This window comes from Siphateles boraxobius, unplaced genomic scaffold (assembly GCF_051911475.1).
Source record: "Siphateles boraxobius isolate OS27281-9 unplaced genomic scaffold, OSU_SipBor_1 19, whole genome shotgun sequence".
Lineage (NCBI taxonomy): Eukaryota > Metazoa > Chordata > Actinopteri > Cypriniformes > Leuciscidae > Siphateles > Siphateles boraxobius.
Genome location: NW_027508799.1, coordinates 20,909,858 through 20,934,165, shown reverse-complemented (window position 1 = coordinate 20,934,165; position 24,308 = coordinate 20,909,858). Strand labels below are relative to the sequence as shown.

The window sequence follows — 24,308 nt, the reverse complement described above, 5'->3', positions numbered from 1 at the left end:
GTGACTGACGTTCATTTCAGTCTAAGTAGTAAAAATATTTGAATGTTAAATTGTTGAGCAATTATAAAGGAGTAATACATACGCAGCCCAGAAACTTTTTGACTCGAGAAGCTACACAGAATCATGCTGTCAGTGTCATGGAAAGACCGTTAAATATTTTCAATAAAATAAATAATAATTAAATTTCAACGGCTCTGGGAAAGACTAATCAAGCGGGTCCAATTAGCCTATTACACAAGTTACCGGAAACTAGATGTTTGTAGTTCATTGTGTGTAATAATAACTTACTTTGCATAGATTACGAGATATGTATTGTTGGGTAACGTTACAGACTGTAAAAAAGGTTGGGTAACGTTACTGCCAGTGCTGAGTAAAATGGAAAGATAATAAGTCAATAGAGCTACTTGTTTTCTTTACACAGCTGCTCCTTCAGTATACACAGTCAGTTACAGCAGATCACTTGTAGCCTACTCTTTATAAATCAATATTCATAGGATTTCTCCAACTTTTATCTGCCCTTTCTGGTAAGTATTTTAATATCCCATTGCCTACCTTAGGACCTCTTGAGTTTTGATATATCCATGTGCTCATGGATATTTCGCAGAATGATGGAACTCATTCTGTTTTAGATTATTTTATTCTGTACACTTCAAGATGAAGCAGCTGTTCTAGTAATTTATTCCTTAAATGAGTTTATATGCAGCAATACAGCTCAGCAAGTGATTAATTTTAAGCTCCCTTTCGAGAGGTCTCTCCTATTGCGTAAGTAGCTTACGCTATGGGAAAACTCCTTTTCTCGAGAATATTGAAGTCTTTATGTAAAACGCATTGCAGCTGCACAGCTGACAGCAATGAACGAAAGCAGCTCGGTCATTGGCTGTGCTGCGGCAACTTGCTCGAACCAATGACGGGGCGACTCTGAATGCGCGACCAATGAGCGCGCTTCGCGCCCGCGCGCGTCAGAGCCCGCCAAGATGGGCGTGGCCAAGAGCTATATATTGGGCGCCCCGTCATGAGAGTTCTTTAGATTTAATCTCCTTCAGCGAACACCTTCTTCGCTGGATCCTCCGGATTATTGAAGCTTCGCCGTCGAAAAGCATACCAGCGGGATTTGCTACGAGGACGTCGGCACCTTCAGCCGCCTTCTAACGCGATCCTACTGAGCCATCCGGCGTACTGCTCACGCAAGTATTTACATCTGTTCGCTCTGCGACACTTGTAAAAGAGCAAATTTTCCAAGGCGTTGTTTCAAATGCCTTCCTGCGCGTCGTGCAGAGACCTTCTCCCGGACGGGGATCGTCACATCATCTGCGCTCGCTGCCTGGGCCGGGACGACGCAGAAGCTGCTTTGACCAAGGGCGGATGCCCCGAATGTGACGACCTGGGTCTCTCCGCACTGCGGGCTCGCCTCGCCGCTTTCGCCGTGAGCGAGCCCATCGCCGCCATCCCTCTGTTCGAGCCGCGCACTAAGAAAAAGCGCCGCTCACAGAGGCTTCCTGAACCTGAGCTCAGTGACGTCACGCCGAGCCAGTCTCCGCGTGCTTCACCGCCGCTCTTGCCTTCCCCACCGCCGGTTCAGTTCACCCAGCCGGACCCACACCCCTCTAGCAGAGCGGTGGGCCTTGTGACTTTCGGCGCGTCCGAGGACGACGGGGGAATGGATGACAGCTTGTCAATCGACGCTGCATCGGACGACTGGCCGGGCTCCACTCTCGACCCCGCCCCGTCGACGCTAGCTAGCGCGAGCGGGGGCTCCACCATGGATAGCGAGATTATCCGCGTTCTCTCTAAGGCCGTGGAAGACCTCGGGCTCGATTGGTCTTCTCCCGAAGAACCAACCCGGAGCCGACTGGATGAGTGGTTTCTGCAGGGGCGCCAGCAGGCCCCTCGGCAAAGGCCTTCTCCCTTCTTCCCGGAAGTTCACAACGAACTCACCAAGTCGTGGAAAGCCCCCCACTCTGCGCGCCTAAAGCCTTCTTTTTCTTCCTCGCTCTCCTCTGTGGACGGCGCGAAGGAAAGAGGCTACGAGGGAACACCGCCCCTCGAGGAGGCCGTGGCCAATCATCTCTGCCCGCCCTCCACCACCGGATGGAAAGCCAAAGCTTCCCACCCCTCGAAGCCCTGCCGCACTACTTCAGCTCTCGCCGGTCGCGCCTACGCCGCCGCCGGCCAAGCTGCATCAGCGCTTCACTCTATGGCGGTACTTCAAGTGTTCCAAGCCAAGCTTCTCCGCTCTATGGAGGAGTCTGGCCCCGAACCCGAAGCCTTTAAGGACCTACGCAGCGCGACTGACATAGCCCTGCGAGCCACGAAGGCCACCGCCCAGTCTATCGGCCGTGCCATGGCTAATTTGACTGTTCTCGAGCGCCATCTGTGGTTGACTCTGACTGAGATGAAGGACGCGGATAAGGCGCCATTTCTCGACGCGCCTATCTCCACCAGCGGGCTGTTTGGACCGGCGGTTAAGGGTTTCGCCGAACGCTTCACTGAGGCCCAGAATGCTTCACAAGCTATGCGGCATTTCCTGCCCAAGCGCTCCAGCTCATCGCAGAGCAGACAGAGGCCGCCGCAGCCGCAGCGGGCTAGAACAGCCCCCACCGCCTCTCAGCCCGCGCCTCAGGCTGACGCTCGACGCCGCTCGCGCTCTCACAACCGCAAGCCGCCTTCTGAGCGACGGGGTCCTCGGCCCAAGATTGTGCTGAACCCCGAGCCTCGAAAGCCGTCCTAGCCACAAGAATGAAAAGAGAGAGTGCGTGTCTCGCAAAAGCCGGACCACTCTCTCTGCAAAAGCTCAAGCATTACCCATTCCCCTTACAGGCGGCTGGATATGTTCATACAGCAGTCAATGGGCCAGTCACAGAGCTCGCTCACCTGCAAACAAACGCCGTTTTTACGGCGACGCACAGAAAACACAAAAAGAGTCTTTTTCTGCCTGTGTCACTAAGGGTTCACATGTCCACAAGGTGTGCATTCCCAGATACTGTCAAAACAGTGCCAAATTCATTCCCAGCTCAAGCTGCGCACCCCATGAATGTAGATCACGTGCCTACGGTCATGTACGCACCACTACACACAAGCACTGTTCACACAGTTATAAATTCATCCCCAGTAAAAGCGGGAAACATTATAAAAGTGACGCGTGTGCCTACCACTGTTTATGCACCCCCACTTATAAACACTGTCCTTACAGTGTCAAACACAACCCCAGCCCAGGCTGCGAGTTTTACAGACACAGCGCGCGCTGCTGTAATCACACACGCGCCCATTCACTCAGCTGCTCAGCGCGCGCCCGCGCCTCTGAGAGCTATGAGCTCAGGCGATTCGCTGGCCGGGTCCCTGCGTCACAGCGGCCCGCCCCTAGCCTGTATTCAGCCCATATCTGTACACGCAGCGGCATGGGAAAACATTCCAGATATGCCGAAATGGGTATTGAATATAGTAAAGCACGGATACTCGCTCCAGTTCGCTCGCAGACCACCACGTTTTACGACTGTGGTCGAGACGAAAGTGAGAAAGGAGTGTTCACAGGTTCTACGCACCGAGGTGCGCAAACTAATAGAAAAGGGCGCTGTGGAAACTGTTCCCCCCTCTATGAGCGAGGCAGGTTTTTACAGCCGCTATTTTCTCGTCCCGAAAAAGGATGGCGGTCTCCGCCCCATCCTAGATCTCAGACACCTGAACAAAGCACTAATGATTCGCTCGTTCAGAATGTTAACAACCAAGCATATCCTCGCGCAAGTACGCCCAGGAGATTGGTTTCTCTCAGTGGATCTGAAAGATGCTTACTTTCACATTCCAATAGCGCCTCATCACAGGCCGTTTCTGAGATTCGCTTTCGAGGGACAGTCGTACCAGTACACAGTACTTCCGTTCGGCCTGTCCCTGGCTCCCCGTACATTCACGAAATGTATGGATGCAGCACTTTCCCCCCTAAGGCGAAGGGGAGTGCGAATACTGAATTATCTCGACGATTGGCTGATTCTAGCACAATCAGAGAGTCAGTTAATAACACACAGATCTTGGATTATCAGCCATTTAGAATGCCTGGGTCTAAGAATCAATTTTGCAAAAAGCATACTATCTCCCAGCCAGAGGATTTCTTTCCTGGGAATAGTTCTAGACTCGATGCAAATGACAGCGCGTCTCTCATCAGAGCGCGCGCTCACCATCCGGCGCCTTGCAACATCATTCAGGGCGGGCGCGCTCGCCCCCGTCAAGCGGTTTCAGAGGATGCTCGGTCTCATGGCCTCAGCATCGGCCGTACTCCAGCTAGGATTGTTGCATATGCGCCCTCTCCAACGCTGGCTCAAGAGCCGCGTCCCTACTCACGCGTGGCGTTCGGGCCACCTTTTAATCAGAGCGAACCACGGCTGTATAAAAGCCCTGACGCACTGGAAAGCCGCCGACTGGTACCAGTCAGGCGTGAGTCTGGGTGTGAACACAAGGAGAAAGATGATAACGACAGATGCCTCCAAAATAGGTTGGGGGGCCCTTTACGAGGGCAGGCCTGTCTCCGGCTTTTGGTCAAACCCGGAGAAGCGCCTACACATAAACTGTCTGGAAATGAAAGCGGTCGCTTTGGCTCTCAGAGCCCTGCTCCCACAGCTGAGAAACGAACACGTCTTGGTCCGAACGGACAACATGACGGTAGTATCGTACATAAATCGCCAGGGTGGACTCAGGTCGAGCTCCATGCATTCAATGGCCAGGAGACTCATTTTATGGTCCCACCACAACTTGCGCTCGCTGAGAGCAGCGCATGTGCCAGGTGCCCTGAACCAGGGGGCGGACATGCTATCCAGAGACAAAATTCTCCCAGGAGAATGGGCTCTCAACCCGCTGACGATTCACTGGTTATGGAAAACCTTTGGCAAAGCGGAGATCGACCTCTTCGCCTCCAAGGAGAACGCGCACTGCCCTCTTTTCTTCACGAAAAGCATGGATGCGCTCGCCCAGAGCTGGCCGAGCCGTCCCTTATATGCCTTTCCCCCGATCGCGATGCTACCGCAGGTCATCAGTCGGGTCAGAGAGGAGAAAGACGCAGTGCTGCTGATAGCCCCACTCTGGAAGAACCAAACATGGTTTCCAGATCTGATGCAAATGCAATCTGCACCACGGCCGATTCCACTGAGGCCAGACCTCCTCAGTCAGGCCAACGGGATGATATTTCATCCCCGCCCCGATCTGTGGGCCCTTCATGCATGGCCCCTCAACGGGTTCCCAGGAACCTCACGAGCGGAGCACTAAAAACCATCGCTGAGGCGCGGGCGCCCTCCACGAGACGCTTATATGCCCAGAAATGGAAAGTGTTCAGTGTCTGGTGTAATGCCAAGGGCCTGAACCCTGAAACATGCGAGATTACGAACGTACTCGCTTTTCTACAAGGGCTTCTGGAGGCGGGCCGCGCCCCCTCCACGCTCAAAGTATATGTGGCGGCCATCACAGCATCACACGACCCTGTAATGGAACGTCCATTGGGAAGAAACGACCTAAGTATTCGTTTCCTAAGGGGCGCTAGGAGGATGAACCCTTCACGCCCCCCCTCAGTGCCGATCTGGGACCTAGCTACTGTCCTAGACGCTCTTAAAGGGCCTCCGTTCGAACCACTCCGAACCGTGCACCTTAAACAGCTCTCGCTCAAGACTGCGCTCTTGCTGGCACTCGCCTCGGTCAAGAGAGTGGGCGACCTGCACGCGCTTTCGACAAGCGCTGCCTGCCTATAATTCGGACCTAACGACTGCAGGGTCGTCCTTAGACCGAAACATGGGTATATTCCTAGAGTGCTCACCACTCCCTTCAGAGCACAGGTTATCTCCCTAACTGCGCTATCGTCCCCAGCAGACGAACACGATGCTAATCTACTCTGCCCCGTTAGGGCTCTCAGAGTGTATTTGGAGCGTTCTGCCCTATTCAGACAGACAGAACAACTGTTTGTATGCTTTGGCGGCCGTACGAAAGGTTCCGCCGTTTCAAAGCAGAGAATCTCTCACTGGATAGTTGAAGCTATAGCGCTGGCTTATGAAGCTAAGGGACTTCAATGCCCCTGGGGAGTCAAAGCACACTCCACCAGGAGTGTGGCTTCTTCCTGGGCATGGTCGAGCGGGATACCGATCGAGGATATTTGTGCGGCGGCAGGCTGGGCCTCACCGTCCACATTTATCAGGTTCTACAACCTACAGGTCCCGACACTGCATTCCAATGTACTATCAGCATGATGCTAGTTGAACTACGAGTTCGTATCTAGATTATGTATGTGCTTGTGTCACACTGAGCGCCTTCTAGCCGCTCTGTATTCTTTCCCACATATAAAGCTCGCCTCTGCCGGCTAGTTGGATGATAACTTTGCTTTTTTAGCTCAGGCACCTGCCTCTGGCTATCATAAGGCGAAGTTCAGCACGCACTGCGTTTTGCATGGTGTTCCCATAGCGTAAGCTACTTACGCAATAGGAGAGACCTCTCGAAAGGGAACGACTCGGTTACTAACGTAACCTCGGTTCCCTGAGAGGAGGGAACGAGTATTGCGTAAGCTGCCGTGCTTGTGCTTGGTTAGTTCGCTTCAGTCGTTTTAACCTAAAGAACTCTCATGACGGGGCGCCCAATATATAGCTCTTGGCCACGCCCATCTTGGCGGGCTCTGACGCGTGCGGGCGCGAAGCGCGCTCATTGGTCGCGCATTCAGAGTCGCCCCGTCATTGGTTCGAGCAAGTTGCCGCAGCACAGCCAATGACCGAGCTGCCTTCGTTCATTGCTGTCAGCTGTGCAGCTGCAATGCGTTTTACATAAAGACTTCAATATTCTCGAGAAAAGGAGTTTTCCCATAGCGTAAGCTACTTACGCAATACTCGTTCCCTCCTCTCAGGGAACCGAGGTTACGTTAGTAACCGAGTCGTTTTCATTCTCTCAATAATTTATGATTTATTGAAACTTCAGACCATTCCTTAATGGACTTAAGAGACAGCTCTTGAAGTTCAAAATGTTTCATACAACCATACACAATACTTTCGGAACAACTGCTTTTTCTTTCTTGAGAAAACATAACCTGTTTAAGCTTCCCCACAAAGTCTGTGCGACCAATTCAAATGTCCAATAAGATTCCAGGTTTAACTTCGTTTAGAACTTACTATATAAAACAGATGGCTTGCTCCAGGTGATTAAGAAATGATGAAGAAGAATTTTGGTTTATCATAATATCATTCCAGAATGCCAATTTTGAATGTATGTTTATATAATTTCTGTGATGCATCATTTCATTTGTGATGTATGTTTGACCTTTACTTAGGTTTAACCTACTTTTAATGGTAAGATGGGTGTAGCTGAGAAAGTCTGTGTTTTTGTCTTTCTCTTACAAGGTATGTGTATCTCTTCTTCACCTTCACCAATTACTTTAATGAGACATTTGTTAGATGAAGTGAACAGCTAAAAGATTTATCATGAATGTGTTTTATATCATCAGTGTATTTTAGTCTGTTGTATATAGGTCTAAATGGTTTAATTGCTGAGTTGTAAAGAATTTAAGGCACTAGTACTTCATTACTGTATTTTATACTTTATGTTAAAACCGAATACTTGTATGATTACTCAATTATATTTACAAGAAAAACAATACTTATTAACTCCATTACAATTTCATGTAGACTTAAAAATACAAAATACATTGTATGACATTATGACCTTTCCTCAATGATTTAAAAAAAATATTGTTTTTTTTATCTTAATGTGACTAACAAGCCAATCAATCATGCTTACAACTTTTTTTAAACAGCCAATTCATTTTATTTTAGAGCAAGTAGTGTTTTCTTTGCAAAGTTTTTGCATCAAAAATACTAAATTGATAAAAAATCTCTTGTCCTACTTGTTTTTAAAAGTCCATTTAAAAATCTAAGAAACTTTTTTACTTTTTAATATTTAAGTACAAATAACTGTGTAAATAAATACTTTTTTACTTTCACTTTTTTGGCTTGGTATTGGCTTGACTTATAATTGAGTAAAAAAAATGACATTATCTGTAAACTTTAGAACAGTTTCACAGTATTAATAGAGGTATGTTAGCAGTGTTACATGTAACAAGTTACAAAGTATCTGATTAACTTTGTTAGACATTATTTTAGAAATATTTTAATACCAGCTGTATACCGAAGCACCAAATTCAAAAATGCGCAAATGTAAATATATATAAACTTGCAGATCAAATATGATTTTATTGACTTTTTGCCATGTTACAATTCTGAGTTGATTTAGTCAGTACTAAAGCATCTATCCGCATCAATCCACACAGGCTGTTTATTGATTTTCTCCTCTGCTTTTAATGCTATATTATTACATTTTTCATTTGAACTGAAAAGTAAATGAGGTTTATTTGTAAACTGAAAAGCCTAGTCAATAAAGGGTTTGTGTTTACTTTATGGCTAGAAATGTGCTTTGACATTTCTTGGTGTGTTTTAACAGTTTGTGTTGTGTGTTATTAGGTGTTTGCTGTAGAGATTTCAGCATCAGTCTGTCAGAAAAGATTGAAGCTCTCAGTGGATCCTGTGTGATTATAAAGTGCACATTTGAGATTGAGAAAGCATTTGACAAAGACCTCACTGAGAGAGATGCTACAGGACTGTGGCGCAGAGATGGAACTAATGATGTAGTGTTTAACTCTAGAGATCCCAACCTTAATTACTTTAAAGGGAACATAACTGGAAAACTACATGAGAAGAACTGCACCAATATCTTTTATGATGTTAGTTCAAATCATAATGGTCGATATTACTTCAGGATTGTGAGTGGGCGTCTGAAATACACCTACAAAAAAGGCACATCCACTTTAAATGTCATTTGTGAGTGATTTAAGTCTTTTATTAATAAATGAATGTGTTGAATTGATATTTTAAATGTATTTGTCATGCCATTATTAACTGTCTTTTGTTGTTTTAATAGGGTTCAACATTTACTCCTTCCTGATTGGTGTTTTTGTTGGGGCAGTTATGGTGATATGTGTTACAATGCTGCTTTACAAGTGAGTATAGACCATGTGATTGCGTGGAGTGATGTCAGATTGATAGAAAGGGTTGTGATGAATGAGGTACAAGCAGTTATATATTTTTATTTATGGATTATTTCTGTAGATGGATCTGCAGGACACAGAAGGGAGCTAAAACTGGACTCACTCGGACTGATGGGGTACGTTACAATATATCAAACACACACATGCTGTTAATTCTCGTACATATCAACCTCACAAACACCAAAACACTTTTACATACAGTTACTCTCTCCACCAGTTTCTTGTTACAAGCTCTCCACTGATCATTCATTGTTCGTCCATTAGGCTGTTTCACTGGACAATGGTTGAGAGCCTTTTTATGTCAATAATGTCATGTCATCTGCTGGAGCTGCCAGACTGGGATCTTCCAATGGATTTCAGCTCACTAGCTTCAGATATCAACATTTGCACATACAATGGCTTATGTAAGAAAAAATGATGAGAATGTTGAAGATCTTGATGAAGAAGTTTATTGCAGCATAGCAGTGACAAAGTACATGCAGCACTTTGGGTTCAACGGAGTCGGAATGGAGCCTGAACAATACAGGCTCTAACCTTTTATACTGTTTCTACACTAGTCTTCTTCTCTCTCATCATGTAAACAAGGTTTAATTTTAAGTGTAAATTAAGGACAACAATTGATAATAACCTTCCATTCCAACATCACTGATGTTGGTACAAGTGTGATCTCCAAAGGGGTCAGGTGATAGGATTATACTCAGAAAGACATCTGTCTTCACGCTTGGTAATCATGGTCACAAACTCTTTGTCACAGGATGGTTTTGGGCATGAGCTCTTTCTAACATGTATTTTGGAGTGGAATCTGGGTCGAGGCAGACTATAATTGCCTAGAAGTATTTATAAACTTAACCCACACTTAAATATAATATGATTGTCATTGGATTAGATAACAAGATATCAAAAATGTGGCATTTAAAGTGACTATTTTTGTGAATATATAATCATAAATATCATACAAAATATCATAATTTACCCTCAAGTTCACCGCACACAGGTGTCTTATCAGAGTAACCCCATAATAGACATGTCCACTAACATCAACCACAAAGTATCACAATGCTTTTGTCTCCTCTTTAGGTTCATCAGTATGCAAATTCATATATAATTTATGTTATCATCTGCTATCTCTTTTTAAAATAAATGTCATTTTGTTTATTTTTTTGTTACCTAATTCAATCAATATACACCATGTACATATACTGTCCAAAGACTCTGTATGTGCAGTATAGTGTATTTCCAAATATATTCTGCTATAACTTATACTCATGTAATCTTTTGTGTTGTTTTTAATGATGAATCCTTTCAAATTTGTATACAATTTTGTCTTTTTTTTTTTTTTTTTTTTTTGCATTTGTGTGTTTTGAGTGCTGTAACATTCTGCAACATTGAAGCATTTTTATAATAGATGATGGAAATCAAAAGTTTATTCTTGCTATTGTTGCCATATTCAGGCATAATAAGTGTTCAATAGTCTTTATGAACAAAAAAAGTAGTCTCATCAACATCATATAATTCTTATATTCATGATTTATATCAGGAAGGGCATTCAAGATATCAACTAAATATTTTAAAGCTTCAATTTGTAAATGCTATTTTTTTGCAAAGTTTTACAGACTCACATTTACCCGGGATAAAATAATAATAATGATTTTAATCAATAAAATAATAAAATGATTTCAGAAAAAATGTAGATTATGAAATTTTATTTTTCATCAGCACCGGTAATGACACATTTGCTGATGGGGTGGACGGACTTTTGACTTGAGCTCGGCGACCCTTTCCCCCCCGCTGCCACGCCCCTGCAGAGAAGACAGAGCTGCCCATCTTGCCTGCAATTATTTTCACTGCAGCCGTCTACTCTCATCTAAATTTCAGGCAAGGCTTTTGGTTGCTTCATATTACAATAATTTTCTATGGTACTCTTTAATGTTTTATTTTACTATGGTAACTTTTTAACGTTAGTGTTAGCTGACACCTTCATTGTGATAGTTTAGCAAAGCACTTACTCTCGAATGTTCACGGACCAGCTTTGACGGTTCCAATATGGCGGACGGCTTACATAGCGGCCCATAAAAACTATTGAGGACCAAACCTGCAGAAATTAAAAATGAATAAATAAACAAATAAATATGCGAATAAATGTAAGACTAAATAAATGACTATACTTTTATTTCCTTATTTATGCATAATTACATTTTTTCCCACATATTTTTTCATTTATTTATTTTCAATTTTATTTATTTTCACATTTATTTATGTATATATGTATTTATGTCTACATTTATTTGTATAAAATTGCATTGATTTGGACTTCAAAACGTTGGTTGCCATTGAAGTCCATTATTTGAAGAAAAAAACAGAAATGTTTTCCTCAAAAAACTTAATTTCTCTTCCACTGAGGAAAGAAAGACATGGATATCTTGGATGGCATTGGGGTGAATAAATTATTAGGAAATTTTCATTTTGAGGTGAACTAATCCTTTAAACGTATAATTTCATCGATTCTATCATTTCATATTTCAATATTCAAAATGTTATATTAAAAAATTAATCTCATAACATTATTTACGCAGTTGTAATTGCAGTGTAAATGCATCCATGGCTCCTCTGCATTAACAGTCTGTGTAAATAATATCTAATGCCATTCAGAGTCAGCATCTGCACGTCACATCTGCAGTGCGAAGATGGATTTTGTTGAAACTGATTTTATTTTGACTGGTAACAGCCCTATAGTAGTGCCTCATTAACTGAATTGATCAGTTAAACTTAAGAAATTATAGGCTACATGACGATGCATATAGCCTATAATAATGTTTTAAAAAATGCCCCAGGAAATCAATTTATAGTGGAAATATCACCTCTTTATGGAAAAGTTTGTTGCTGTTGTTGTGAACTTTTTCTTCTCAAGTGTAGAAAAGATAGAGTTGCAGACCAGGAGATTGTTGAGGTATAAGTTCTTTATTGCGTCGCTGTAGTCATCTCAATCAAGTCTAACTAAGGCAGTATACATTTAGTTCATATACCCTTTCAGGAGGAGGAGTTACATAAAGGTGGAAACAAAAGCATGCAAATGAGGCATCTGGGTTAAGGATGTGCCCTAGACTGAGAGTGTTACCAATCCTAATCCAATCAGCATAACAGTGTAATGTAAATATCCTAATCCAATCAGCCAGACTCTTCACCGATACCTTCACATTATCTTAATGGCCAGGCAGTGCATAAAGACAAAAGGTGATAGTCTCAGTGCTCTGACCAATTTAACTTACAATAGAGAGCTGGACAGACAGGAACAGGCAGGTTTGTGACATCATTTACCTTAGATACAAAATTCACACTAATAAACTTTCTCAGTTTCTATGCTATTGTATTGGAAGCTCAATTATACATTTAAAATAAAATTTGTAATCCTACAGTTCCCCCTTTGAGAGTTCTAAATAACTCTCACAAAATACAAATTTAAAGACTTAAAAGTTCATTCTTGTAACTTGTGATCGTTACAGGCACATAATGCGTGTTCTATGTTTGCTTTTCTGCAATTGCATGCTGACACAGAAACAAACATGCAAATTTAGGGTCCGTGAAGTTCTTAAGGGTAATAGTCTTTTCTGTTTGGAACTGTCATTTCTTTGTGAGGGGCGTGAGTCATTTGTTGAATGAAACACTTGATACTGTGGACGCATAGATAGTACGCTATTAGAAGAAATAACAGCAGAATTGCTATTTCCTTTATCCACAGCCAGGGTTTCCCAATCAAGTTTCCGAACCATGAAAAATTTACTTCAGTCATCTGGTGTAATTTTGCTGAAAGATCAAGAATGTCTTGTTGGATTTTGTTCAAGTTCTCTGTTGGATCCATTAAAACCCGGTGCAGCACTCAGGTCCGATGATGGTGCAGGCTCCTTGCATTGCTAGAATGTAATCTAAGGCCACTCTGTTCTGTAAGATCATTATCTTGTGCGAAGCGAGAGTGTCTGTGATGTTACTGGTACGACAATCTTGATCATGTTGATGGATGACTGAAGGTTTCGTATGTGAGTCTCTGCGTTGTGTATTTTTTTCTTTTTCTTTTCTTTATCCTTTTGTGATAGTTGGCTCGGAAGAGGGTCAAGTTGTTTCTTGAGGTTTTCTTGTGGCTTCATACGCAGATGACGAGGTCAGTGCCTCGGGAAGTCATCAGTGGTATCTGCACAGAGTAAGAAAGAAAACAAAAGACAGGAGAGCAGTATTTGTTCAAACACTAGGGTTGTAAACTTCCGAGTCTGCTAAGCAGTAGAGCAGTATTTGTTCAAACACTAGGGTTGTAAACTTTTTCTGGGTCTGCTATTGTCGTTCCATCTCTCCCTATTTCTTAATTCCTTTGACACCTAAAGAACAGTGAGGTAAGGATGGACTAGGATAGGGCCTATGAGGGAAGTCTTCACCCCAGGGTTAACCCCCGAAGCCTATTGCATTCGGTTCTTCCCGGGGCTCCTCACTGGTTCTGTGTCCTAACCTATCCCTGTTGGTGGGGGAACAACCTTACAGTGTGTACAATGAGTCCAGGTTTTCCTTCCCTGACACAATACTGCAGCGGCTGTAATCAACATCACTTGATGTGGCCCATGCCACTTTGGTTCTAATGGCTTATTTCTGAATGACTTTATCATGACCCATTGACCTGGGATGATTGTGTGTCCCCCTTCTGGTGAAGTCTGCCAACATGACTCAACTCTCCCTCTGGCACTCTGTACCGCCTTTGTTAGGTTTTCACAGTAAGCAATCAGGGCATCTGAGGTAATGTGTACATCAGCATTTCTAAGATCAATCACACCTGGCATCTGCATGGGGCGTCCAGTAATAATCTCATGAGGGCTCAGTCCTACTGTTCTGTTAGGTGATGCTCTCATACTACACAGTACTGCTGGCAACGCTTCAACCCATGGTACTCCTTCCTGATGCATTTTGCTTAGCCTGATTTTGATTGTTCTGTTTGCACGTTCAACCTGTCCTGATGCTTGTGGCCTATAGGGGCAGTGAAGGTTCCACTTAATCTGCAACATTCTAGACACTTCCTTGACTATCTGTCCTGTGAAGTGTGTACCTTGATCTGAGTCAATCCAATCTGGTAATCCCCATCTGGGAATGAAATCAGTGACAAGACATTTAGCAGTATGTGCAGCTGTAGCACGCCCTGTTGGATAAGCTTCTACCCATCTTGAGAACTTGTCTATTACTACCAAAACATCAGTTTTTCCCTTACAACGAGGCAATGATATGTAATCAACTTGCAGGTGACGAAATGGTCCTGGTGGAGCTGGGGTATGTGCTGCTGGTGTAGTGGCTGCTGGTATATCATTATTTTTCTGACATGTAACACACCTCTTGGCTGTTTCTGTGGCTACATTTCTGAATTTTGGATTCCACCACTGATTTGAGAACCTGTGATTCATCGTTGCTGGACCACTGTGACCTAAACTGTGTATTTGTTGAGCCAAATATGGCAGCAGTGATTCGGGAGCGACATACTTTCCCCCTTTGGTCCAGCAACCAGATGAATCCACTGTGGCTCCTTTGTCTAACCATGTCCATGCTTCATACAGAGGAACGTCTTTGTACAGATCAATTATTGATTCAGGAGGCATAATTGTCTTCTGTGCTGCACTACCTGAACACACTTGTACAGTTGCATAGAAACAAGCCTGTTTAGCTGCCATATCAGCAAGAGCATTACCTTTAGCTTCCGTAGTATTAGTTGTGAGATGTGCTTTCACTTTGATCACTGCTAATTTCTTTGGAAGTTTCATGGAAAACATTAGATCTTTCACTAATTCAGCATGCTTAATGGGGGATCCAGCAGAAGTTAGAAACTGTCTGGTTTGCCAAATGACACCAAAATCATGAATTACCCCAAAAGCATATCTGGAATCTGTGTAGATATTAGCAACTGATCCTGAAGCTAGCGTGCATGCTCTTGTTAGGGCTACTAGTTCTGCAGCTTGAGCTGAAAAATGATCTGGAAGACGTCCTGAAGCTAACACTTCCGTGGTGGACGTTACTGCATAACCTGCTCGTCTGTTACCTTCAATTACTTGAGCTGAACCGTCAACAAACAACTCAAATTCTGAATTCTCTGTGGGAGTTTCTTTTATTTCACTCATAGGTGTATATGTAAGCGTAAAACAATCATGTGTCATTTCTCCTTCATCCTCTAACAAAACTTCAGTCATAGCAGACATCATACATGAGGACGGATTCGTGACAGGTGCACGCTGTAAGACAATATTCGGGGCTGTGAGAGTTGCTAACCAATTTCCCCAGCGAGAGGAAGTGACAGAAGTGACTTTTGATGCACTGCCTGTACTGCTCTGAGGCATGGGCCCATACCTTGAGCTACTATGTCAAGTTTACCAGAATAGTAATGAATTGGGCGTAAACTGCCCCCATGATCTTGCATTAGACATGCAGTCATGAAGCTTAAATGTTCATGGACATAAAGCACAAATGGTCTATCAGTTTGGGCAATTCCTAATGCTGGTGCTTGACATAGTGCTCTCTTCAAATCATTGAACGCTTTGAGGTGACATTCTTCCATACAAACAGTATCAGAATCTTTACCATGGCCTTTCAACAAGTCATAGAGCGGCTGTGCAATTGAGGCATAGTCTTCAATCCAAGGTCTACAGTAACCTGCTGTTCCTAAAAATGATCGGAGTGTTTTAATGGTAGTAGGCGGGGGTATGGCTTTGACTGAAGCCGCTCGATCCTGTGTAATGGATCTATTTCCTGCACCAATTGTTTGACCCAGAAATGTGACTTGTTTTTTAGCAATTTGAGCTTTGTGAAAGCTGCATTTGTGTCCTTTCTTATGCAAATAGTCCAACAATGATGCCAATTCAGTTTGATGTACCTCGTGATCTGTTGAGGAAATCAAAATATCATCGACATATTGGATCATAGTGGACTGTTTTACCGGACATTCTGGGTCACACAAATCACGTCTGACAGCCTGATGGTATATGGTTGGGGAGTTTTGAAATCCCTGTGGCAAACGTGTCCACTGGTATTGCTCATAGTCAACTGTGAAAGCTAACCATGGCTGGCTGTCAGAGTGCAACGGTACAGAAAAGAATCCATTAGACATATCAATTACTGAAAAAATCTTACTCTCTAATGGTATGCCATTACAAATTGTGGAAGGATCTGCCACTAGAGGGGTGATTTTATCAATATTTTTATTGGCTACTCTGTAGTCTATTGTAAGTCTCCATGTCCCATTGGATTTCTTGATGGGCCAAATGGGTGAGTTACAGGGACTGTTGGTTTTAACTAGCACTCCTTGCGTCAGCAACTTTTCTACAATAGGTTTGATCCCCTGTATAGCTTCCTTATTGATCGGATATTGTTTGGTGACCGGAGGTGGAGTCCCCGTCAATTTTATTGGTTCTACACCTGTCAACAAACCACAATCATCCTTGTCTTTAGCCCAAATTGGATGATTCTGTAAGAAAGCATACTCTGGAGGGATTACATTATTGGTAGAAACTTGTGCTGAGGAAATTTGAATGCTAGCAGATTCTGAGGACACGTCTAAAGTTAGATGTATTTGTCTCAGGAGATCCATGCCTAAAATTGCACCTGTATTTAATGGAGCACATAACAATTTTGTAGTCAGAGTTTTTGGGCCAAATTGTACATCTATGGGCGGGGTTTCATACAAATCAGAATCTTCACCTATTACGCCAGTTAAAGAAAATTTGGTTTTCTTGTACGGAATGTCTAAACCTTTAGCCAATTTTGTAGGAATTATGGTAATTTCTGCACCTGTATCAAGCAAAAAATCAATTTCTTTCTCTTGTATGCTACCTTTCACAAAAATTCTTGTGTCATTATGATGTATTACAGGGGTAAGGTAGCTACTCACAGCCCCAACAATTAGTTTTTTTCCTGGTCTTTTTGTGCTCTTAAAAGAGCCTGAACAAGCTGTCCTAAAGTTTCAGTGGACACTTGTGGAACTGCTTCCGGGTTGTAAGCAGGCTGAGAAGGAGCAGAATTATGCATAGCATTTCTTTTTGTATCTTGCAATTTCTTCCTACACTCTTTCTGCCAATGTCCTAATCTTCCACAATAGTGGCAGCTCCCTTCTTTTTTAGACCACCTGTTTTCTTGTTTTGCTGTGCTAAATGTAGCTGCTGCTGCTACTCTCACTTTGGTTTTAACATCAGCATCTCTTTCCCATGCAGCTAACCTGTCAACGTTACTTCTGAGAGTTCTGTTAGACCAAGTTAGATCTAGGAATGGCAAAGCTCTTCTGTATTCGGCTACAAGGCCATCTGACCAGATACGAATTAGTGGTCCTTTGTCATCGAGCACACTTTCGGAATCATCCACTATTCCACTGTAAGTTATGGCTGACTGACAAAACCGTTCAGTATATTCATTTACCGTTTCTTCTTTCTTTTGTACACAGCTAGTAACTCTAGACCAGTCTATTTTGGGTCCTAAGATAGTCTTTAGGATTTTCAAAACACCTTCTCTCATATCGCCTCTACTGGCATGTTGTAGTTCAGAAGTCACTGCAGATTCAAAACTGTTGAATTCAGAATCAGTTAAAATTTGTGACATTAACTGTGTGACTTCTGTTAACGACATGTCATATAGACGAATTTTGCTGATCAATGCCCTTCTAAATTCAGAAAACTGTTTACGTGGTGAGGGTAAACTCTCAGAGAGTCGTTCTATATCCTTAGGTCCAAGGGCTTTTGCGACAGTTTGTATTCGGACTACAGAAGGGTGGGTAGAAACACTTTCATTTTCCTCAATTCCCTGTGATCTTTTTCTAGCTCCACACACATAAACTGAATTAACAGGCTTATCAGTGACTGATTGGACGGCTACATCTGTTTCAAAGAACGTTCGTAAATCAGGGTAAATGTTATCAGGCTGACTTACTTCTTCCCCATCAGTTTTTTCTGCATCTTTGTTGCGGTTCAATTTCTTGGTTAAAGAGGAAACTTTAGCCCGGAGCTCATTAATCTGTTTCTCTAGCTCTGAGTTGCGTTTAGACTGTTCTGTAGCTAGTGCTAAACCAAATTCTCTATGGCAACATATTATGCCTTTCACATTGTTCTTGCGAATACTTGCTCCTAGTACTTTTTTACACTCATCTACCGACCAAGTTTTGTCTGGATGAATCTCATATTTCTGCGTTAGTTCTTTTCTAACTTTCTCAGTGACTATTAGGTTCATTTGTTCTCCTAACAGTGTTTTAAATTCACTATCTGACCACAAAGGAGTCGCAAGACCAATTTTTTCAGTTGTTGGAACCAGCCTAGCATTCGTTCTAACCATTTTGTGGATTTCTTTATCACACAATCAAAAACACTAAAACTTCTCTGATCAAAAGAGTCTACACTTATGTCACAGATCAAACTGTTGATAAACCTTCCTTGTTACCAACACATCACATTTAACTTCCCTGCCAGAAACAGAGGATGAAACACAAAATATTAGCACGTTACGCTAATCTTCCCTGAAAGAAACGGAAAGGATCTTTCACCTTCCTAACTTTTTAGAGGATAAAACAAAATTACTAGCATGTATTGCTAACTCTTCCCTGCCTGAAACAGAGGATCAAACTTTCCTCTCTAAAAGAAAAACTTTTAAAAGGGTAGCCAAAATAAATAGCCTGTAAGACTACCTCCTCTCTGCTTGCACAGAGGCTAACAATATTTTAACTTGAATGCTAAAATCTTCCCTGTCTGCACAGAGGATACCAACAACTTCCCTGACAATTCAGAGGATCAAACTCTCTTCTCTAAAAGAATTTTTTTTTAGAGGGTAACACCACAAGGTAGCAAACAACAAAACGAATAATTAGCAAAATAATACTAATCTTCCCTGCCTGACACAGAGGATATCTTTTTAACATGTGATGTTAAAAACGTCCCTGCCTGAACAGAGGATATATTTTCATCTTTAAAAGACAACTTTTAAAGGATAACTTTGGGTAATCAAACACTACAGCTGTCTGATAACTCTTTCTTTGACGGCATAGAGGATAATTTTTACTGGTTTTTCAACGGTTCTTTGAATGGAGTGAAACTCACCAAATTATTTTTGTATGGAAAAAATTCCGTCTGGAAACTCAGTCAGAGATCTTTGTTGAGCTTGGTTCTGGAACTCAGTTAGCTTTGTTGAGATCTTTGTTGAGATTCAGTTCTGGAACACAGTCAGCTTTGTTGAGATCTTTGTTGAGATCTTTGAGCTTTGAAGTTTCAAAAGTTCATTCTTTGTTGAGTTTCAGTTTCTCCATCCGGGTCACAGGGCACCATCTGTTGTGAACTTTTTCTTCTCAAGTGTAGAAAAGATAGAGTTGCAGACCAGGAGATTGTTGAGCTATAAGTTCTTTATTGCGTCGCTGTAGTCATCTCAATCAAGTCTAACTAAGGCAGTATACATTTAGTTCATATACCCTTTCAGGAGGAGGAGTTACATAAAGGTGGAAACAAAAGCATGCAAATGAGGCATCTGGGTTAAGGATGTGCCCTAGACTGAGAGTGTTACCAATCCTAATCCAATCAGCATAACAGTGTAATGTAAATATCCTAATCCAATCAGCCAGACTCTTCACCGATACCTTCACATTATCTTAATGGCCAGGCAGTGCATAAAGACAAAAGGTGATAGTCTCAGTGCTCTGACCAATTTAACTTACAATAGAGAGCTGGACAGACAGGAACAGGCAGGTTTGTGACATCATTTACCTTAGATACAAAATTCACACTAATAAACTTTCTCAGTTTCTATGCTATTGTATTGGAAGCTCAATTATACATTTAAAATAAAATTTGTAATCCTACACTGTCAACAATATTTTTGGAAGATGCATTAAAAATGCAGTTAGCTTCTGTGTACGTATCTACGATGCATGTCATAAAATGTGGTTAATAGTGGATAATTTGACGCGCTTCCGTGTCAAAGTGTCTGTTATCTGCGGATTCTGTTCATGTGTGCCCAGACATTTTAGAAATCCCGACATGCTGATGTTTTACGGCCACGCCCGGAATAAAGAGTTTGCCTATGTATGATAAACCTATATAGCTACATACAGTTAGGGCATAAGGACATAAACCGTGGTATAAGATTTTTGGCAATATTGCCCATCTCTAAGTCATTTATTTCCTGCGTGACCTGTAAAGTCATGTCCACAAACCTCTTGCGTATTGTTTGGTCACACCACAAAGTGTCACTGTGGCCTCAATGCTTCAGCTTCAGTACTGCCACTCTGAGATCGATTGATATGTCTTAGGTAAAACCCGCCCCCCTCATTAGCATACAGAGCAATAAATGTATAAATAAATAAATGTAGACATAAATACATGTATACATAAATGTGAAAAATAAAATTTGAAAATAAATAAATGCATAAATAAATGAAAAAATAAATGTGGAAAAATATATAATTATACATATATAAGGAAATAAAAGTATAAATAGCCATTTTATTTTTTTACATTTATTCGCTTATTTATTCATTTTCAATTTCTGCAGGTTTGGTCCAAAAAACAGCAGCTAACAAGGCATCTGTATTTATCCTCGGGTGTGCATCAACGGCATATTTCTCCATATAATGGACTTCAATAGGATACAAACGTTTCGAGGACCAAATGACAGTTTCAGCGCAGCTTCAAAGGGCTTTAAACGATACCAGACGATGAATAAGGGTCTTATCAAGTGAAACGATCGGTCATTTCAAAAATAAATAAAAAACTTTAAGTTTTATAAGCACAAATGCTCGCCTTGCTCTGTTCTGTGATGCACGTTCGTGATCCTGTTCGAACTCGTTCATCCAAATGAACAAATCTTTTTTCGAGTCATTCGTTCGTTGAATGAACGAAATGCCTCCGAAAAAGACTCGTTCAAATTGAACAAATCTTTTTTGGAGTCATTTCGTTCGTTGAATGAACGAAATGACTCGAAAAAAGATTCGTTCATTTGGATGAACGAGTTTGAACAGGAGAGTCACGAACGACGGTACGCGCTCGCGCTGTGCAAGAGAGGGGTGATCAGCGCGTACACGAGCGTGATTGACACTGCTAAGACATTCCTCCTGGCTCTGATTGGTTGTTTCTGACCGGGAGCGGTGTATTTCTGCAAATGGCAGTAGGACCACAGGGAGGAGCCAGAGGAGCTTGATTTTTTTCACAGATTATCTGTCTCATATTCTACTTTCAGGACATAATGAGAGTTTTAACATATTTGTTTACAAAAGCTACCTACTGGAGCTTTAAACAGAAAGTAAATTGCCTCTTCACATTAAACACTATTTTTTTTAATAAACTTTAACAATAGCACTTTTACCTTTTCACTGCGATATAAAACAAATACACAGAGAAAACGGCGGCGCCGGCGGTACTACATTACCACCATGCTTTAACCTCGGTCCACATGGCATAGCTAGCATACAGGCTACACTGGAGCAACACTTCACGGTTAGCCTACTAAATGTGCATATATCAATTACTATAATCACTAACATTTACTCCCTGCATGTTCCCTATGATATTAAACACATATATAAATCGTTCAAACATACTACAGCCCACTTTCTTACCTGTAAAAAGGGAAATAGAGAGTACGACACGGACACAATGTGGCTTCAGTCAAGTCCAATGTTGTAATGGACGAACGGGTACTTAAACTTGCGGCAAAAGAAAGTGAAACTTGTATAAACAAGCAAACTCTGCATATTGTAATTTAAGGTGCATTTCCCCAAAATGTTATAGACGTTACATAAAACAGCATTTTAAACACATATCGTCTTTTTATCCTATTAATCTCTTTAGCCTCCTTTACCCAAAAAGCAATGGATTACTGATCTACCGACCATAAGTGTATTTTCTTTCTCCTGTTTTATAAAGAAATGAATTAAATATTTCTTAACCAAACAGTGCAGCAATGCAATGACTTTTGAAGCATTTTAACTTTTTAAAATTAAGATATAAAATAAAGATTATTAACTTGCCCCTTTTTATGAACCATATTAAGTATCTTTTAACTTGTATCAGTATTTAAGTATCTTTTAACTTGTATCAACCCATTCAATGTATCAGTATTACATCATTTTTATCATCCTTACATTACAACCTACCCCGATATTGGGGTAGGTAGTAACAAAGGTACACCATGTATTTGACACCAACTCACGAGGTCTGTGATATTCTTGTAGAGGATTGAATTGGTGACATTTGTAGTGAACACATGTGGGTACTTTGTATAAAAGTTTGAGAACTCTATAGATACGAAATTCAGTGAGTTATAGTTACCCGGTCTCCCCCATATCTTGCTTCCGAGTTGAAAAATAAGTTATTTCTTTCTAGCAAAACTGAATTTAAAACCTGAATATAGGGCCTCATATACTGAAAAAAATTAGGTTAAACAGCCTATTTCAGGGGTTTAGGGTTAGGACAATAGTCAATTAAATTTAAATAAATAAACAACTAAATTATTCCTGAACATGTATAATACAAATACATAATTGAATAGCTAGTGCTCTAAAATAGTATAAACTGCGGTCCTGAAACTTACATTAGTCAAACTGTGCTTAATAGATTGAATGAGACAAGGCTTAGTGCCCACCCCATTCATTTTCAAACAAGTAAAAGATATGGAACAGGTTGAACATATTCTCATACTGCTTGTGAACTTTTAAAAATATTTTAGAAAAGCTCATTTTATGCCAATATCATCATTGGCATTTGGCTACACAAATTTTGCCGTCATGGAAAGACTGTTCAATATGTTTGCATAGAGACTTAATAAGTTAAATAACAATGACCGCATTGTGTTATCTTCACACAGCCACTGCTTCCAGTCTAAAGTAGCTTCACAACAGGGAATTTGTACTCTTTACCAATATTCAGAGGATTTCTCAAACTTTTTCTCAGCCTTTTCAGGTAAGTAGTTTAATATCAGTTGATATTTTCAGGTGTATTGATTGTGATGTTTCAGATTATTTTATTCTGGATGCAAAATTCAGCAGTCAGTTAGAACCGAGATCACTTTTAATTGAAGAGAAGCACCAAGCAGTGTATTCTTTCTTATTTTACTGAAGAACTTGCTTGAGTATACATGTGTGGTTCTGTAACAAATTGAACACAAGATAAATAAACTTATTGATACATACATTGGGACACAGCTGAAATGTGTAGTGTGACCGTCCATTTAGAATGAGGCTGACAAACTTTTTCACCTATATGGTGACCGGGAGGGGACATGTTCGGTTTACTTAGTTTTGTCGTGGCCGCAACATATTAACTCAAGGGAAGTTGGGAACGTGATAAATGTCGTGACCACAAGAAACAAATTTGTGGAATTATTACCTTGTGGAAATGTGATATGTCGTGGCCACAAGTGTCACGGGTGGTTGCAGGAAGGCAGATGGGGGCGAGGGGTAACACTTTAAAATACGGTTCCTTCGTTGATGAATAACTACACAGGAACAAATGAGTAACACAATATTAACAATCTAGTAAATACTATTAACTAACAAGAAATTCTGATTAACGAATTAGTAAGTAATAGCACACAGATGAAAGTGGTAGTTTACTATTAACTAATCAATAACTACTATTTTTTAATGCTTCCCAGAGAACTTTAATCGTGCCTTTCAACGTGCCTTTTTATTGAGAAAATAAAATCTTCTGTTGACAAGGTAGTAGGGGCGGTATTCTTGGATCTTAAAAAAGCCTTTGATACAGTGAACCACTCAGTACTCAACAAGCTTTCACAATTTAAATTCTCTTGTGATACTGTTAGTTGGTTTGAATCCTACCTGCATGATCGTACACAATCTGTACTAATTAACAACTGCAATTCTGAGTCTCTTAAGCTAACTATCGGGGTTCCTTAGGGCTCAATATTAGGGCCCCTCTTATTTAGCCTTTATGTCAATGACTTGCCTAATGTTTGCTCTGAAGTAGAATGTTTAATGTATGCGGATGGCACTGTTCTATTTGTTAATGATTGCTCTAAAGACATTGTTGCAAATAAACTCACTAAAGCCATGACTCGTGTTACATCTTGGTTGCAGGAGAACTGCCTGCAGCTAAATATTTCAAAAACTGTAGGTATGTTCTTCAGTAAAACCAATAGAGTTTCTTTTTATCCGGATATAACAGTTGCTGGAGAAAAATTACGAATCGTAAATCAATACAAATACCTTGGCTTAGTAATTGATACACATCTTTCCTTTAAAGCCCATATTGAAAAATTATGTAAA

At 41.4% G+C, this 24,308-nt stretch overlaps 1 long non-coding RNA gene across 2 annotated transcripts; it reads left to right on the top strand.

Annotated features, from left to right (window-relative positions):
- Positions 1-8,893: 8,893 nt before the first annotated feature.
- On the top strand, positions 8,894-22,985 carry LOC143741533 (uncharacterized). Of its 2 annotated transcripts, none has more exons than XR_013205114.1 (3): positions 8,894-9,001; positions 9,111-9,165; positions 22,889-22,985. It is a non-coding gene; the product is annotated as an uncharacterized LOC143741533 (long non-coding RNA). The 2 variants fall into 2 exon arrangements; XR_013205113.1 differs by lacking the exon at positions 22,889-22,985 and adding an exon at positions 9,314-9,933.
- The last annotated feature ends 1,323 nt before the right edge of the window (positions 22,986-24,308 follow it).